The following is an 18,524-nucleotide window of genomic DNA, read 5'->3' as shown; positions in this document are numbered from 1 at the left end:
AGGGATTTTGAGTGCTTAAAATAAAATAAAGTTATCTCGTCATCATTTGAAATCATGCAGAAATGTACAGGTTGTGTAAATATTCTTCCATCTCTTTCTCATTATAATGCTGCTTAATGGCTTGGAGGTTTGATATTCCCTACTGTTTGCACAGAATAAATAATGGACATGGTGTGGGACACGTATTTGAAGTAAAACTATGTTCAGTCACAGGTGTTAAATGTCTGTGTGCGGTAGTGTGATTCCACTCAGAGCTGCTCAATGAAAGAATGCCTTTGTGTTCAGCAGACACAATCACATGCTGTCAAATGTTCCACAGGAGGCCAAATGTGGCCTGTGAATGCATCAGCACTCGGTGAGCGCCTGTCCACTGGTTCGCTGGTCCACCCTCATAGGAGCCAACACCCTGTCCCATAAGCGATCTTCAGGCCAATCAAAATGTCAGCTCTGTGCTGTGAAACCAATGAGTCAGTGCTGACGCAGGACACAGGGGCGTAGAGCAGTCTCACACAAACCACTTCTTCCATACGGATGACATCATCTGGTGGATTTCAGCAGTTCTTCAACTTTTCTCTCTCTACTTGTGAGACTTTTGCTTTAAAACCGAGCTCCAGGCAACTCACTGTCAATCAAGTTTAAGGTTTCCAGTTGGCATTCACCAGCTGAATAGAGAGAGACAGAGCACTTTATAGTTGGCAGAGTGTTTGTGTGTCCATTTTGGCAGCTCAGGAGTGAAAGGACAAATTGCTGAGGCCATTCTGTTCTTTGAACCACTTGCTCAATTCAATTCATTAGCCAGGAAATAAGGACACCCCTCCCCACAGAAAAGATCCTCGACCCGGAAGGTTTCCTCAGTTATGACTTTTTAATATGACATTTGCGGGCTCATACATCTTGTGGGCTCCCCCCTCACATTAGCATAGGTGTTAGAAAAAAGAGGGAGATTTGCAGCATAAGGAATATTCCAGAACAAGAATGGTCAGGCCATGTGCGTGCAGTTGGTTGGATCTAAGGGTGAGATGGATGTATAGGGGTCTTCAGGGAGACCTGTGCCCACCATCTCCCCTCAGCTCCTCAGGTTAGCCTCGATAATCAGTGCTCCCACACTCATCCTCAGCCCGGGGCTGAAACCAGCACAGTGCAGCAGGCCTGATAAGAGCTCCCTGTTCCCTTTCTCACCTCCCACCCACTACTTAACGGCCCACTGCCTCAACTGTAGGCTCTGTAAATGGGAGCGTTTCTCTGATAGATTGGGGATAGCCATGGTGACCGCCAGAAGAGGGGCACTGCAATCTTTTTCCACTCAAACTACTTGACCTTCCACAAGCTGACTTTAAATTGACCTTCAAACAATGACTGGGGTCAACACACTAAATATGACATTGTTGGAATCAAAAATGTGCTTCATTGATCAACAATGAGGCTTATTTTGCCATAAGCTGTATGTATTTCACAGTAAAATGTAGACAGTACATATGCTCTGTGAGGGAAAGAAAACTGACTTAGTTTTTGCCAGAAAGAGTTGGCAGACAAATCAAAAGGGGCTACTGACTGCTATACAATCATTGCTCCTCACTTTCCCACTTATTTATGGTCTTGCAGAGGGGCTTTTGTATCTGTGGAATGGATGACACAGTGCTCCCAAAATAAGCTTGCCTCAGTATGAGTTTTCGCTTGCATTTGGATTGACCTCATTCACCGCGCAGTGTGCACAGCTTGGACGGTTGGACTGTAAGACCCTACCATTTGTGTCAACACAACAGAATCCTCTCTGTGGCAGCTATGCACACAGTATGAAAGATTGTTTTGTCAGTTAAATTTGGGTTTATGACCTTGGCTTTCAATTTGCAGTAAGGTGAGCTGGAAACACATCACCAGGTCACAGTGCTGCATGAATTCACATGTGTTTAAGAGATTCCATAAGGACATAGGAAATGCTGTCTGAATAAACATGGCCACCTTGAATGAGAGCTAAATGTGGAAAGGACCTGTGATATGGTAGCTGGTGCCATATATCCTAGGCCATCACCCCCATTCCTTTTTCTCTTTCATTGTGTCTGCTTTCCTCAGCTCTGTCTGGCTCAGCTTCATGCTTCCATTTGCGCTCGGTTCAGTCTTTAGCCACAGACAGAAAGGAAAGAGGCATATCATAATTAACAAAAGAAAGTGGGAGCTAACACAAGAGGTTTAGATAGAGAGGGCGTGAATGTGTGTGTGTGTGTGAGAGAGAGAAAGATAGACACATTTCACAAAGAGAAAGACAGGCAGAGAGGCTAGGGTGAAATATGGAGGAACCCATTTCTGTGACAAGGCCCTAGGGGGAGTTGTGCTCCAGTAAATCCGCCTTACAGAGCCCTGCAATCTTATTATAGTGTGGCCAGTGAGACGGACAGACAGACAAACAAGACAGGCTTGGATCTTTCACACTGCCCAAAGTCAAGCCCCATATCCCTTCAGTCAGCACATTGGCCTGGCTGGGGCCTTTGCAATGTCCAAAGCTTATGACCTCTGGTACTCAAATGCAGCAGATCAGAGAAGAGAGAGAGAGAGGAGTAAGAGGACAGAGAAAAATAGGTTGAAGGAGGGGTGGAGGGATGGTGCAATGCCTTCTTTTGAGCACTTACTGTAAGTCACTGGTGTGGAGGATGGATTAGACCATCACAAAGGTGGTTTTAGACACAGGTGAGCAGATGCACAAAGGGACAAAAAGATTGGAGATAACACTGCTTTATTTCTGCTTCCTGTTGTGTGCATTCACGGTACTTTTTGGGTATAGAACACATGTGCACTCATCTGCATTTTGTGCACATGTGGAACAACTGGTGTGGATGATGTATACTTCGTGTGAACATGTGTCCTGTCACAAATACATTTCCACTGCTGGCTGTGTGCGTAACAAAGATGTGAGGTAGCTTTTTGGCAACAGTAAACAGTGCCTCAGTACACAAGCCTTTGATTTGGAATTCATCTGTCATCAGGCATACACAGTCAAGTCACATATTCAAACAAACAATCATCTCCCAACTCTACCAATCTGTAAAATAACTGTTTATGTTTAGTGATTTCAGTTACATTACAGGAGTAAATAAAGGATAAATGAATGTTTGGGCTATGACCTTAACACAGAATTTTCGAGAATATACGATTTCTTGCATGTCACTAGCGCAGTCTGAACATTCCTCCTTTCTTATTGCTGACATAAAGTTCGCTTTTAGCTGAGTTCCTGAGAGGAGCATAAGGCTGATGAGACAACAGTGAAATACTCATCTCAGCATGCTGTTTCACTCTGTGTATGCTCCCACCAATAGTACAGCAAAGTGTGACCTGAATTGGCTATTCAAATGCCAAACATATATACTATAAATACCACCAATGTGGCACAGAGATTTGCAGATAAGAGGTAACATCTTGCCCTTCTCTCTTCCCTTATATCTTTGAAGATTTCCAGGCAGTCCTGCTTGAAAACGCCAAAAGATCTACAGATGCCTCAGCAGACAAGAGGCCTCCTCCAGTTGTTAATGCAAACTGAGTGCCTGCAAAAACAACCCCCATGCACACTCTGTGAGAGTCCTTTAGTCCTACAGCCACAGCTCCCTTTTTAATTACAGCTTCTTAAGTGGTAAGTCTCTTTAAATGTACCAAGTTATCATGCCCTATTAAAACACATGTTTTGCATATGGCACACTACACTAGTCTCCTTGTAGTTTCAAGGTCCAACTCATGAATTTATTGCTTCTGTGAAAATCAAAGGGGCTGTTTTTTCCATGACTGGAGGCTGGCTCTTTGAAGGGATAAAATCCCATAATCCTCCTCGTCTCACACCCAGCGACCGACGCTCTCCTCTACTGACAACAGAGGGTTTACCCCAGAATGAGTGAGGGGCAAATAAGACCTAACTGATAATTACCAACAGCTTACAAGTGGTTCCTGCGTAACTCCTTTCTTGTTGCTCAAATATTTGCTACTACTTTTGTTCCAGGCTTATATGAGAATTGTTACTAGAGGCATGTCCCTACTTCATGATTATTTACCTAAAACTTAAATTAAAATTAAAACTTAAATAAAAATTAAATTAACACTTTAAGTTACTGGGATGTACCCTGGATGCAAGACAGTACACTAACTATTACTATGTGAAGCACATAAAAAAAATATATACATTTTCTTTTGGTCATCTGTTATTGAGGATCTCCCTTTACTTCCATTATTTGTTGTACTATGAGGGCTACTTGATGAGGGCTACTTAAGTCATCTGGAGCTTGAAATGCAAACATCTAAAAGTGATGCTTTCTTTGTTCATCTTTGATGAGAGATTTCTAAGAACTCAGGCTGAAGCAGTAATGGGTGGGTTTGAGGAGGGAAAGAAGGAACGGAATCATTTCCACGATAATCCCTTGAACCTGCAGGGGGAAGGCAAATGGGAAAAGAGAAGGAGGACCAATGGGAATGGGAAAAGGAAGATGAAATACCACTGAGGTCTGAATAATGTAAGGCCCCGTGGTAAATGTTCACCTCGTGCTGCTCTTATTGCCTTCATTAGCATCCCTTTCATGCCCTCGTCATTGCTGTCACGTCAAACGACAGGAACGCCATCCCGCTGACAGATCCCCAAAATAGATCCAAAATTAGTTTCACGACAAGCACTTTTAATTCCCCCAAAGCATTCTGCATTTTCCTTCAACAAAATAAGGAAGTAGGGAAGAGATGGGGAAAAAGCTAATTACACCATTCCCCAAGGGAAGGAGAGCCAGCAAACCTGCTTACAGTACTATGCACATCTTATCAGCACTGCATCTGGTGGCGTCACCCACACTCATGGGTCTAGCTGTCCAAGATGCTATGGCTTCTCCGTAATCCTTCTGGATTTAGGCTGAAATGGTGCAACGACCGCAGAGCTTCTCATTAAGGGCCACAATTTTCCACTTTCCGAATTCTTTCCCTCACATGCAACACTTTGACCAAAACTACATGACAAATGCTGGTTGTCATCTTGTTTTTGTTAGGAGAAACTGTTTCCAAGGTAGAAATCTTTACTTGAGTCAAATTAAAATTTGCATACTAAAATAAATTGTATCACACAAACTAGTATGATCTCGTAAATTAATATTTACACACACAGTGAAGTAACTGTAGTGTCTGTTGTACAGTGTAGAAATGAGAAAACATTATGTTAAGCTGAAAATATGTATGTATGTCTGTACATTTATAACCGCATCTTAGTTTGAGAAACTTCTCTCTTTCTTGGCACATGCCACACCCTTCCACCAAGAAAAGAAAATCATAAGAAAGAAAATCAGTCTGATATGACTGAACTGAAACCAAAAAACATAAAAAAAAAAAAAACTTCTTGTGTGGAGGTAATATATACACACAAAGTGAAAGAGAATACTGAGACACTACACATTACCAGTCTGAACTTTAATTTGTTCCAATTTATGTGGCTATTGTAAAAACCACAGCTTGACACGTGACCGAGTGTGAAGAGTGACAAGCAGAAGACTCAGAACTTTTTGTAGTACAAAGAAAACACTGATTGCCAATGGTAGGAAGTTTTTTTTTTATTTAATCAAAAACCAGTTCATCATTTTGGAAACGATGGTCACTGTTTTAAATGTTAAATTACAGCTCTAGTCTGACTTGCAGAGTCATCTCCACAAGCTTGTGTGATGTTAAACCATGTTCAGGGTTACATTCAGCTTCAAAAACGCCACTCAAGAAAATTTTACTGCTTTAATGTGTTCGTACTGAACAAAGTCCAAATGTCAAATGGTGTGCTTTGCACCAGATAACACGCTTCAGTTAAATGGGGCTTGGATGATGACCTCTCCATTTCACTGAAACCTTGGATCCTCCCAACATCTGGCAAAGCCAAGCAGACGAGCATGTTGTGCACACTCACTTTATTCTGCATGACTGTTTCCAAACCTGAGACTACAGCAAAGCATGCAACAAAGAGAAGGGAGTTACCGTCGTGTAGAACTCATCACAAAGGTTACTGAAGCTCTCTGTGGGTATGTGCATGTGTGTAAAGGGCAAATCCTCTCTGCCTAGCCACACAGCCTTGAATAAACCTGCTGTCCCCCACAGAGAAAACACATTTTAATGGAGAACAGAGGAGGGTGAACATATTCAGACATTTTGTTATTTTTGGTTTTGCTGATAACATTCTGCTGAAACCTAATATGACTAACGTGTTTAAGACAGGAGAGAAGGCACTTGGTCAGTTTCAAAGTGGTAAGTAAGCAATTTGGGCTATTAAAAGCAAACAATTCCAAATCCAGCTAGACATATTGTACTTCCTTTGACAGAAATCAAAACTGGTTTCCCACACAAAGAAACCTTTTTCTGCACAGAAAATTTTTCCCATTTTTCCATATATGTCCCGAGGTTGTGCTTATTTCTTGGTCTGTGTGGCAATATGGATTATTTGTTGGCAGAGCTTTGTGAATAAGAGTGGAAAATATTAATCACAGGGATCTACAGTAAAGGTACAGACACCACAGTATAGACAACACAGTTGAAAGCTGTTCTTTGCTGAGTTCAAGTTCTGTTTCACACTGTATGCCTGACAGATGGTGCAGCACGAAATAAGATGAGCTGTATTCATTAAAACACGGTGGAAGACAGGCTCGCCTGCTGCTGATCAACTTAAAGCTCTCCTGTTGGGCTTTGGTATGGTATGATATCATATCAGCTGCAGTAAGCATGGCTGGAGACAGATGGGCTTGCTATGATATAAACAGCCATAATGCCTACAGTGCACATAAACAACGTTTTTCTCCTGCCTCTTTTCCTGGCACATCTTGCAATCACGGGCATGGCTCTCTTTTGGACACAAAATTCTCCTCGATTTCCCCCGTTATTTATGTGGTCTAATCTCAATTTGTGCCTGGCAAGCCTGTGAACGAACTCCTCTCACATTGTTGGAGTGGCTGGACATAGGCACTGACCTCAGCAGATCAATACTTAATAAGCTTTTGTGCTGCCAAGTCCATTTTGCTGCAATCTGCAATTTTTTATGTCCATTAGGTTGAAAATAGAGCTGACTGGGTGTATGACCACAGGAAGTGGAATGTATCGCGGTCGCCCAGGCTCCCTCTGATGATGGATGCTTCACAATAGTGTGAGACTGATGAAAACTTCCAATACTATCTACCTCTTGCACTATAAAGTATGCACCCCTGACTTTTATTAAATGCAATTCAATACCCAAGTGGTGTTTCAAAGACGTGTTTAACAACTTGTGGAAAGATAATAAAAGCCACAGTGGGCTATATGGTTAAGTTTGGTTGCATGTGACAAACAAGGGGAATGAGAGGAAAACATGTCTGAAGGTAGTGCTATATTAGGAGCAGCATTAACGCTCACTGTAAGCCATCCCCATTGTGGATGTTTAAGCACTAAATTTTGGGAGCTGATAGTCAGGAAAATGTGGGGACACTGGATGCTCCTTATATTCTTCTCCTGCTCTTCACTGACTCTTTGCACACACAGATTTAATTCCATTATTTAGGTCACTGTGATTATTTGTCACCGTCAAAGTCAAAGTTCACCTCTCCCACCAAAGACTCCAATTTACTTTGCTGGATCCACATGAGAATAGGAACTGAATGCAACAGAGCAGCTCCCATGTTGTACATTTCATCGGCTAATTGAAAACAGACGGGATGCTAACTCCCTCTCTCCATCCGCCCAGCACTAGCTGCGTCACTGACATATTAGTGCTGTCGCCACTCCTATGGTATGCATCTGACATATCATTTTACTTGATCAGTTAAGCAGAAAATAACAAAGCAGGGGACGGCTCATCCACAAATGAGAGGATGATATTTTTACAGCTGCTCAAGCTGTAGCTGCTGCTGCTGCAAAGGACAAAGAGGTAACCTATCCATCCAAGCCCGTGACTAGGAAGGACGCGTCAATGGCTGCCATTTCCCCAGAGGTGAGCAGATGCCACGTCTGTTTTGGCAGCTGTATACTGAAAGGTGTTGACTGGTGGGGCAGCTGACAGAGGCAGAGTGGTGGCGGCATGATGGCCAGAGAGGTCAACAGGGGCTGCAAGGCTTCCGAGAAAGGCCTCACTTAGGCTCATTTAGGACAGCTAATGGACCAACCTACCATCTGTCCTTTGCTAAGCCAATTCATGCAGGACACTAAACTTATTCACCTGCTAGACACACACAAACACACAGAGATACGCACACACACACACAAACAAGCACTTACTTAAAACACACCTACAGTAGACATGTGGTGGAACAAACACCTCCAATATGGCAAATATCCACATACAAATATCCATATTATCTGCTTTATTTTTATATATTATTTTTATTTATTTTGACTTAAAAAAATAAACCAAAAAACAAAAAATCCACTCGTTAAAAGTCAGAATCACCACAGCAGCTTTTTTAAAGTCACCAGAATTAGCAAGTCCTTGTCTGCACACTGACACACTCCAAACAAATACGCCTGCCCTTTGTGCTATTCAGCACCACTTCTACCCACCCCCCTCCCCAGTGTCTGGAAAAGGAATGCCCACACGGCAACATCCGAGGGCGGAGAGAAGATTGAAACCAGATGAATGGAGCTTGGGTACAGCTCGCTCGCCAGGCCCATATTTCACTCCCCCAAGCCTGATTAAAACAAGGTGCGGCACGAGCTGGGCCAAGGCAGCTTATTCTGACTCGGAGAAGGACATTTGCTTGCAGTAACACTCTGGGCGAGGAAGAAACAGGGCGAAGGTCACAACTAAAGTCTCTGCAAATGGCTCACATTGCCTCAGTAGAGATTTCTTTGATAAAGCATAGCCAGTTTCTAAATTTCTAGCTTTCAAATAAATCCAGTCTTGATTTAAAGATGAATCTAATTAAATTCCATTCTGTCTAAAAGCAAGGAGGAATCTGTCACCTTCATTATGTTTTACTTATTTATTTATTTATTTTGTGGGCGGGTACAGTGGCTGAGGAGGTATAAAGTAGGCCATCGGTGTGGAAACTGTTAACTGATGTGCCAAAGAAAATGAGGACAAACTGCAAGAATTATTTGCATTGTACAGAAGTTGGATATAGAATGTGATGTAATAAAAATGAAGAAAAAGCCATGATACTACATAGAAACTGGATTTTTGTAGACACAAATCCAAGCTACAATTCCATGTTTAACTTATATATACATCACTTTGCCTTTTATAATTTGTGCAATAGTTGAATTACTTTGGTGTCAGGAAACCTTTTAGAATAATGCCTAATCACATAATGTGCACTGGAGAATGTAAAGAGTTTCTTGGGGATCCTGGAGGAGTATCATGTAGCCTAAAAAAGATAAGTGTATAGTATTTAGCATGTGCATGTGAAGAGTAAATCCACAGTACTTAGAGGATATGACTTTGTTTTCAAGACCTCTGAGGCATAATGTTCATGTTTCTGTCCGCAGACATTACAGTCAGAGTTGAGCAATGTAGCAAACTTTGGACAAGAATTCAGTGGGACTAAGAGGAAGGGAAAAAAAACCACAGCTAAACATGCCACGTGTTGTTTCTTCCTGCCTTGACCACTTTGCGTGCTCACCCAACGAGCGTGTCTTTACGATGGAGGTCATGTCATTGTATGCATGCGTGTGGGCAGATGGAGGAAAAGGGTGTCATTTGTGTTCTCTCTGAGTACATGTGTATAGACAGACAGCAAGAGAAAGAGACAGGGGGAATCTGGGTGCATTAGGTGTGAGTCTGTGTTTGCTTGTAGAAGTCTTACGTATGCGAGTGTAACTGACTGATTAACGGCCTGTTTCCATCGACCGTCTGCAGTCCCCTCTCCTGAGATAGCGAGACAGAGTGGGAGAATTTTGGAGTATTTTCCATTACTGGCTGTTCTCTCTTTCCTTCCCATGCAGCTGGTTGGCCACACTCACCGCTTGATGCCAAACACACTCCCCTCTATCCCCTTGACGGTTTAGCTATGTTACCGCTGAGAAGGCTGTGGCTCGCCTGCCTGCCGCCTGCCCGTACACATGAGTAAATAAAACCCAGCTCATTTCATTTGGCCATAACGTTTAATCTACATTTGCTTGGTCAACGCGAGGTTAATCTCATTACTTTTTGCTAAATGGCATGCTTGGGCATCCTTTGACAAGATGAAGGCTAGACGCAAGTTAATTAAAAGAGCAATTAAAAGAAGACAGTAAGTCCCACTGAACAGCGGTACTATGTTAGCTCCCTCGACAGTAGTGCAGTGATGTAGAACAACATTGTGCTAAACTAGTCTGTCTCTAATAACAAAGCATTTTTCCATAGAAACAAAGGGGACTAATAATAGTGGAACAATAGAAAAACCCTGGCACGAGATAAACCTGTTTTGTGGTTGAACATGTGCTTCAAACTAACCTTTAACACTCTGCATGGTTTACCTACTGTGAGATGCCTTATTAAAAGCAACCCTCACCACAATACACACGCACACTATTAAAGCAGTTAATCAACTCCAACAGGTTCAACAGGTTGTTACAATCTGACATGCAATTAGCTTGGAGCCTGGATTGGCGGAGACTTAAATGTAATCAGTAAAGGTAAAACATTACAATGGAGATGAGAAACTTAAAAAAAAAAAAAAAAACACTAAAAAAGAATAATTTGAGACATGAGAAGAAAATAAAAAATTACAACTATTTAATTTTTTTTTTTTTTAATTATTTGTTGTTTGTTAGTACTTTTAATTGACCGAACATGAATGTATTTTGATGTCCAACCCTCTACACCATTAACTGGTAAGAAGATTTTAAAAAAGCAGTGCAGGACTTACTTCATAAAGATTTACGTCGTACTGAAATGGGTGATGCGACTTTACAAGAAATCTCTCATTGTGTAGTTTCTCTGAGAGCCGTTAGACACTTCTCAGTGTCCAGTGTCCTGTTGGCATACAGGAAAGTGAGGTAGTTGGGGAGGTAGCCTGCTAGCTGCCTGCCCTGTGGGTACCACTACCGGCTCCAGCCTCCTTCCAGATGACTCATAAACAAGTCCCTTGGCCTCTGTGACTTAATCCCCTGTGACATCGCCACAGGGAGATGGAGAAAGAGGGAGCACAGAGAAAGGAAAACATGCCCTGTGCTCAACTTTCAAGTGAATTAAACATTAGAATGAATGTGTATGAGGTGTATCTGAGGATATGTCGTTGAGTTGAAGGGGGTGCAAGGGGACTTTAATTTTTGCTTCATAGAAGTAGAAGTCACTTCATCTCAGGCTCTACCTTTGAGCTCCCTCTTTTTCTCCATGTGTGTATTATGCAAATTCATGTCCCACAGTCCTTTCATTTAAATTTGGCCACACAGCTTAAGCTTGGGTAGTCTACAGAGTGTTGCAGCTAAAGCTATAATCAACATCGTGCTCCTTTTAGGCATGAGAAAGCATACCCAGGAGGGAGCAATAAATGGATTTATTTTAGGAACCAGAATGTAGAATCTTAGTTGGGGCCAGACATGCTAAGTGCTTTGTCCCTTATGCATCAGCCCTTGGGCAGTTTTCCCTTCCTAATTAAAAAAAGAAGAAGGTGCATAAGAAAAACAGTGCTGTATCAGAGGTGGGAGCAGCCCAGCCTGGTGGTGTATTTTTTCTTCTAAAAGTTTGGGAATTCTCACTTGCTGGCACTCTGCAAGTTGTGCTGATGTAAGGAGCTTTCGTCTTGAGATTAATGACAGGCGTTTGGCTCTTTGGCATTTTAGATCCCACGCAAAGGTTAAAAACAGCCTCTGACCAGCGAAAGGTTTATGTGGTGTGCCATTGAGAATGTTCTGCTCATTCTTGGGAACACTTCTTTCATCCCACACCGTTTTTACCAACACAACAATTGAATAAAAAAGTAGAGCTCAGCTCTGTTTCAAACAATTCTCTCCAAATACATCTGCCTCTGTATTTTTTGTGCTGACAAATTCAATTTCAGTCTTTTTTTTTTTTTTCTATTTTTTATTTATTTTTTTAATATGTTAATTTTTATGCTTCAGTGTGTTGAATATCATGCTGACACTGATAACAACAATCTGGTTAATGTATGTCTATGTCAGGAGAAGGCCTCTTTAACAGCAAACTGAATCTTCCATGGCTATGCTGGCATAGCTATTATTATCTAGACAAGTGACTCAGGAATCCAGGTGGAAATTACAGGTCCTATCTGCCTGTCTGGCCAACATCAGGTGGCTTACAAAGAGTCTGATACATTCTGAAATCTTTCCTTTTTGTTACAGAACTGCAGGGCAACAGCTTTTAACTTCTGGCCAGGCTGGGAGATTCTGGGAGGTTGCTTTCTAAAAAGCATCCAGAGTAAAGATTGTTGACATAAGTGCTTAGTCTTATCTATTGTGGTGGAACGGCTCAAATCTTACAGCAGGCTGTCCCTGAGATAAACTGTGAGACTGTCTCTTATGGCAGGGCTAAAAGAAACAAGTGTGAACATCAAATATTACTTGACAATATCCAAGATTAGCATAGACCCTTCATGCTTGGTTAAACAAAATGAAAAGTGCAAATGCCACTGGCTAACCTAGGAGCCTTTGAGGAGGAGTGCTAAAAGAAAAAAATACAACTTGCCCCACTGGATGTGATAAACTGCTCTAGAGGAAATGTGCATCCTCTCAGAGTGACCTCTTCTTTGAATTGCTCTACGTATGGCTCTCAAGCCCCATTCTCCATCCCTGTTTGTCTGGCCAGGAGGAGAAAGCTGGGGGCCTAAAGGGAGAAGTTACTACCACCACCAGCGCCACTGTCCCATCATCATCATCTCTCTTACATCTCTCTCTTAATGCTTGGCTTTTCTGTACATCAGGCCTAATAAATAACTCACAGACAAACGGTCATTGCCATAAAGTACCACTAGGGTTGGGTGATCTGGCCAAACAATAAAAACTTATGAATTTCTCCATATTCACCATTAAAACTCAATATTGCATTAAAAATATTTCTTCTCTGACACAAGCTCCTGATCCACCATGTTGCTACCTATAACTCATCTTGTATTGTTCATAATACATGACCCAAGAAAGATCCATGTGAATTAATTCATTCCAGTTGGCATCAGCTATCTACTTGGCTTCATCACTCTTCTGGTTTGTTCACATAGCATGGACCTGCTAGTCAATAAATTTATGTGAAGTTTGGAAACAGAAGTATGAAGACAATTTGCCTGAATAGTAGATGGAGGCCTTCAAGATCAATCAGAGTGCCCACCTCTAAATCATACTTTTGCCCCTGCATAGAGTCTGCTCATCCAAGAGTATATAATGCCTGTGCCATGCATGGCTGGACCAATGCCAGGATGATGACAATGTTCTTCCATGAGTGCTGAAGAAAAAACTGTTCAGACAGCTCAGCTTTGCTCCTATGTGCTACATGCTGGCTCGGTACCTCCCTAACCACTAATTCCATCTGAAGAGGTATCTGGGTTTGAGTAATAACACCCCTGCTGAGACCAAGGCAATGATGCAGCCTGGCTGAAACCAAGGCCACAAAAAGCACCTGATGCCAAGAGAGGTATCACAGAAGAACAACCAAAGCTGCTGGAGACATTTAATTTTGTACAGAATGTTTAATCTGAATCCTGTATACATTTATTTGTTTCAAGAAACAAGTTGTCTTAATGCTTTGAGACTGACCCACCTTATTGTACTTTCATTTTATAATGTACTGAGGAAACCCCAGAACCAAGTGAAACAGGCATTGAGAAACAAATGGAGTTATCCCACTGGCAGAATTCAATTATCTCAAATAAAGTCCAATTTTAAGATAAAATTTGTGACGACATAACTTAAAAAAAAGCCTTCTGCATTGTGGATCCTTTTGCAACAGATGTGTTTATTTATCTTAGTGTAGCCAATCAGAAACGATTTATCTCCCCTTATCCCTGGTGGATTAGATACTAATCTGTTTGCTGAGGGGAAAGGAGAGAAAGGGAACGAAAAAACCTTTTCTCTCTCATCTTCCCCGTATTAATATTTCTATTAGTGGTGCTTCCCAATGATGCGATGTGACACTTATGGCTCTGCATGAAAAGCCAGGCTAATAGGGGGAATCGAAGAGGAGGTCAGTCTGGGAGACCGAAGTTTTGGTTCCACCTGACATCTGGCACTGTTGCGAGTCTGTGTGTGTGTGTGCGTGTGTGTGTGCATGTGTGTACGTAAATGTGTACCATACAGTGACCGTCTGCATAATCATGTGATATGTGCATATAAGCACATTAGAGCTAGATCTGCTGGACTTGCTCATGCAGATGTTCATTCAGTGTGCAAGCAGTGTGATTGGAGCTGAACAGAATGTTGATTAAGGCTCTTGCTCTGTGCAAGAGTGATGGAGAAGAAGACTACTCCTGTAAGGTTTAATGAGCAGAAGAGTTTAGCCTGGAGCGAGGTCTTTGGGAGCAAACACGCATCCAGAACATAGCCAGAATGTCCTCTTCTCTTCCCATATCCTCACTAGATAGGGCATCCATACCTAATTAACTTGTGCAAGCACATACACGAACATCTCACATGCACTCACATACACACTACTTATTGTGCATACCTAGCAGATTCGTAAACACACACGTACATGCACACTTAAGTGAGAGCGTAATGCTGCTCTAAGCAATGTGCTACCGATTCCATTGTATGACCTTCAAGCTCCAATGTCCTTTGTCCATGAGATGTCCTTTATTACAGTCTTGCTCTTATCCCACACTAATGCAAAGGGAGGAGGGGTGAGAATAACATCTGCATGATCACGAGAGTGAGGACATAACAGGAGAATGGGTTGAGGGGGAGGGGGGGCTCCCCTTCTCTCTTAGCTGATCCATTCTGAATAGCTAATGTATTCACTACAGTAACAATGTGCAATTCCTGCACGCTGCGTACGAGAAAGTCACAAGGTTACAAGTAACATAACCATGTGCAGGTCTACATTGTGCATGCATAAAGCATTTAACACTCGCAAATGCATGTAACATGTTAATATCCCCAGTAATAAAGGCGATTTAGATTCTGATCACGGCTAGATGAAGACTGCATCCCTCCTTTTCAATCCCTCAGTTACTGTGTACAGTGTAGAGCATTGCAACTGCTAAAAGTGTACAGAAAAATGCCTAATGACATTTGAGGGACTGCTCATAGCTGTAGCTGTTCCCACTGGCAATTTCCCTACACAGTGCTGCATTCTTCAAGAATGAACACAGTAGATTAAAGATGGTCAGTGAATGCCTGCGCTTGACTGCTGCTGTAATGTCACTGGGTTTTAGCAGGATTTAGTTTTAATGTCGCTCTGTCTCCCACACCTGAATGTCACTGGCATTTAATTGGCCTTCTTATGAAATGTCTGTGTTACTTGTGGCTGGAAGCTACAAATGGAGGGGTAAGGTTGAGGGTCACATATTTTACACATCCATGTATTTCCATGTTGGGACCAAGCAGTACAGTGCACCAGACCTTGCACCAAAAAGTGTGCCCACATGCCCCACTGCAAGTGGACCGATTCATACCAAAAATGGACTGCTACATTGTTTGATTACTGCCTTTATGTGAAAGAATGTGCACAGGAGATAAAAGTTGAGTTTTCAATGCCAAAAACTGTTCCATTATTATCACCACACATAAAAGATTTCTGCGCGGCCACGGACACATTGCAAAGATTCATGCTAACAGTTCCATAGCACTTCAGTGGTGCAATACAAATAATGTAGAGGGCAAAATAGACCATACTGTATATCGTGCACTTCATCCCTGATGCAGTCAAGAAAAGAAGTATTCTTTTGTAAAGCAACACAGCATCCTGGGATGTGCGTGGGTAAAATATTAAAATAATAGCAAAATATTAAGATATCAGGGTCAACGCAGTAACAGTTGTTCTGCAGTCCATGGCTGATGGGCTCTGAGGACTAATCAGACACACACACACACACACGCACACACACACACACACACACACACACACACGCACACACAAAAGCCAAAAGCAGCATCAGTGACAAAAATCCTCTTATGAGACCTACATCATGACATTCATTATTTCCATCAAGTTTCAAGCAAGACTGAACTCTGCCTCTTGTCTTCTTGCAATCCTTCGGCTTCAACCCCCCCCCCCCCCGACACAAGCAAACACATACTGTTTCACATCACAGGACACCACATGCCAAATTCCTTGCCAACATCTTTCTTCCATTTGACCATAATGACAGTAATGTGTGGGATGGGTGTTTCAGCTTGTGCCAGGCTGCTGGGCTCACAACAGCCTTTTGACCACAGTGGCACCTAAGGCAACCTGCAGTAAAGTGAGTTCCTATTGTTCCTATTGTCAAATACACTGCAATAGTTAAGAGACAAGTAGTTATGGGAGTGTACAAACACCATAATTCAAGCTTAGTCTGTCTACATTTATGACCATTACAGCAGAAAGAGGTCTAGGCCATGTTTCCTTGGGGAATGGGTGAGATTAATTTAAATGAATTGTTAATTTGTATAAAGCAATATACAATAAAGTCCTTTTTTTGTTGATATGATCAAGTTCAACACATAGATGCAGTGTGCTGTGACAGTTTCTGGGATCTTCAGAGTAAAATAGCAGTGAATGCAAATCTCATGTGCACTCATCGTGCCCTCTTAATTCACTGGAAAACTCGTGATATGCAATAGCCCTTTTTATGACAAGGAACTAATGATCCCCCTGGCTCAGGCAAAAAGTAAAGTTTCCAAACCTCGACTGTATTTCACCAGTCACCCTGAGGAAACTGCAGATCCACTGTCAGTGGTTAGTTTTGAAATGCTACAGGAATCTGAGGAAAGAGCCAAATGGAAATGTGTTGTGGAATGGAAAAAATGGAAAAAATATCTAAATATATAGATAGATATGTGTGTGCGTGCGTGTGTGTGTGTGTGTGTGTGTGTGTGTGTCTGTGTCTGTGTGTCTTTGCGAGGTTTCCACTTTCAGGAAACGAACAAGTACAGAACATAATGTTTCAGAGGAAGCACTTAGACTCAAACTCAGACTCAGATTTTCTTGAACTCCCTTGTGTATGATTCTGGTGCAGACTGAGTATGTTCCAATAAGGGTGAATTTATCATCTCTATACATGGCAATCAGGTAAGTCAGAGGATTAGAATAGTCGCCCCACCAAGAGGGTCCCGCAAGTTAACACAGCACTTCAAGTACACACTTACATACATTTGTGGAACAACACCCAAAAATATAGGAAAATGCAGTGACAACAAAAAGCTGGTCTCAGACAAACAAACACACTAAACCTCCCCACCCGCACCACCCCCCTCCCCACTCTGGTTGACCCTTTGTGTCCATGACCAACAGTGCAAACATTCCTCATTCTGGCTCAGCCAGGGCTTTGTTTGGATTAGCTGAGAGAGAGCAGAACCTCTTCAGTCCCTGTGGCTACACGGCACACGTCAGCCTGCTGCTGGGCTGCAGTCACACACAGACCCACACTCACATGCTGACATGACATACACTCAAGTGTGAGCACGCACACACACACATACACAGTCAAAGCTAAAGAGAACACACAGTGGTAAGTACATCCACTCAAACACCCACAGATAAACACAAAAACGCACACACTCAAACTAACACACGCCGCACTGGCCAGTCATCTGGCCTTATACAGGCATGGTGGCGACCCATTGCCTTTCATGGGAGCTGACTTCCTGACATTCGTTCCTCAGGCTCTGTGTTCTCTGCAGCCCAACTAGTTCACAGCAGGAGAGGAGGGGTGGGTGAAGAGAAGGACAGGGAGAGAAAGATGGACAGAATCAGACACAAAGCAGGGCTAGATTGAAAATGGATAAGATGGAGGAAGGGGAATGGTGGAGGAGGTGAGAACGACACACGGAAAGGAGGGAAAACAGGAATGTGATGGAGAGCAGAGACATGGTGAGGGAGAGATGAAAGAATCAAGGAACACATGGCAGGAGACAGAAGGGATGAAGTGTGCTCTCACAGTGTTTAGGTTTTTCTCGTTTGGCACCAGCCTCTTCCCCTCGCAAAGCCTCTGTTCCCAGACTCCAAAACACCTGTGAGACTTCCACAAGATCCAAGCCGAGTTGAGATAGCTGGACTGTGACGGCAGTGTGTAGAAAATGTGACTTCAGCTTCTCAGCAGATAAGGTTAATTCACACAGTTCTGTAATTATTATAAATATGGAGCCATCCCCTTACACATGAGTACTGTTTAATGACACTTAACATAAAAGGGTTTGTCACTTGTTTGCATGCAGAGCTAATTGGATCAGGAAATGTGTAATGCAATAAAACAAAATAGAATTTTCTGAAACTGATTATGGTGCATATGAACAGTTGTGAAACCTGACACATTACATTGAAAGTGTAAATACATAGAACTTCATCAAATAATGGAAACAGAACTTTAGAAACCTGCTCAGGCTAATCCAAAAGTAATGATAACTGTATGGAGAATCATGACAGCAACAAAACCGATCTGGTGCTGTTGGTTGTTAAAAAATTAAACAGGTAAATAAAAGAGGAAGATAAAAAAATATCAAATGAA

At 42.3% G+C, this 18,524-nt stretch overlaps 1 protein-coding gene across 1 annotated transcript in view; it reads right to left on the bottom strand.

Moving 5' to 3' along the window:
- clmpb (CXADR like membrane protein b) overlaps positions 1-18,524 on the bottom strand; it is a 63,714-nt gene that overhangs the window by 18,080 nt on the left and 27,110 nt on the right. The gene's annotated exons all lie outside the window — the stretch shown is intronic.

This window comes from Scatophagus argus, chromosome 5 (genome assembly GCF_020382885.2).
Source record: "Scatophagus argus isolate fScaArg1 chromosome 5, fScaArg1.pri, whole genome shotgun sequence".
Classification (NCBI taxonomy): domain Eukaryota; kingdom Metazoa; phylum Chordata; class Actinopteri; family Scatophagidae; genus Scatophagus; species Scatophagus argus.
This window is presented reverse-complemented; position numbering and strand designations above follow the sequence as displayed.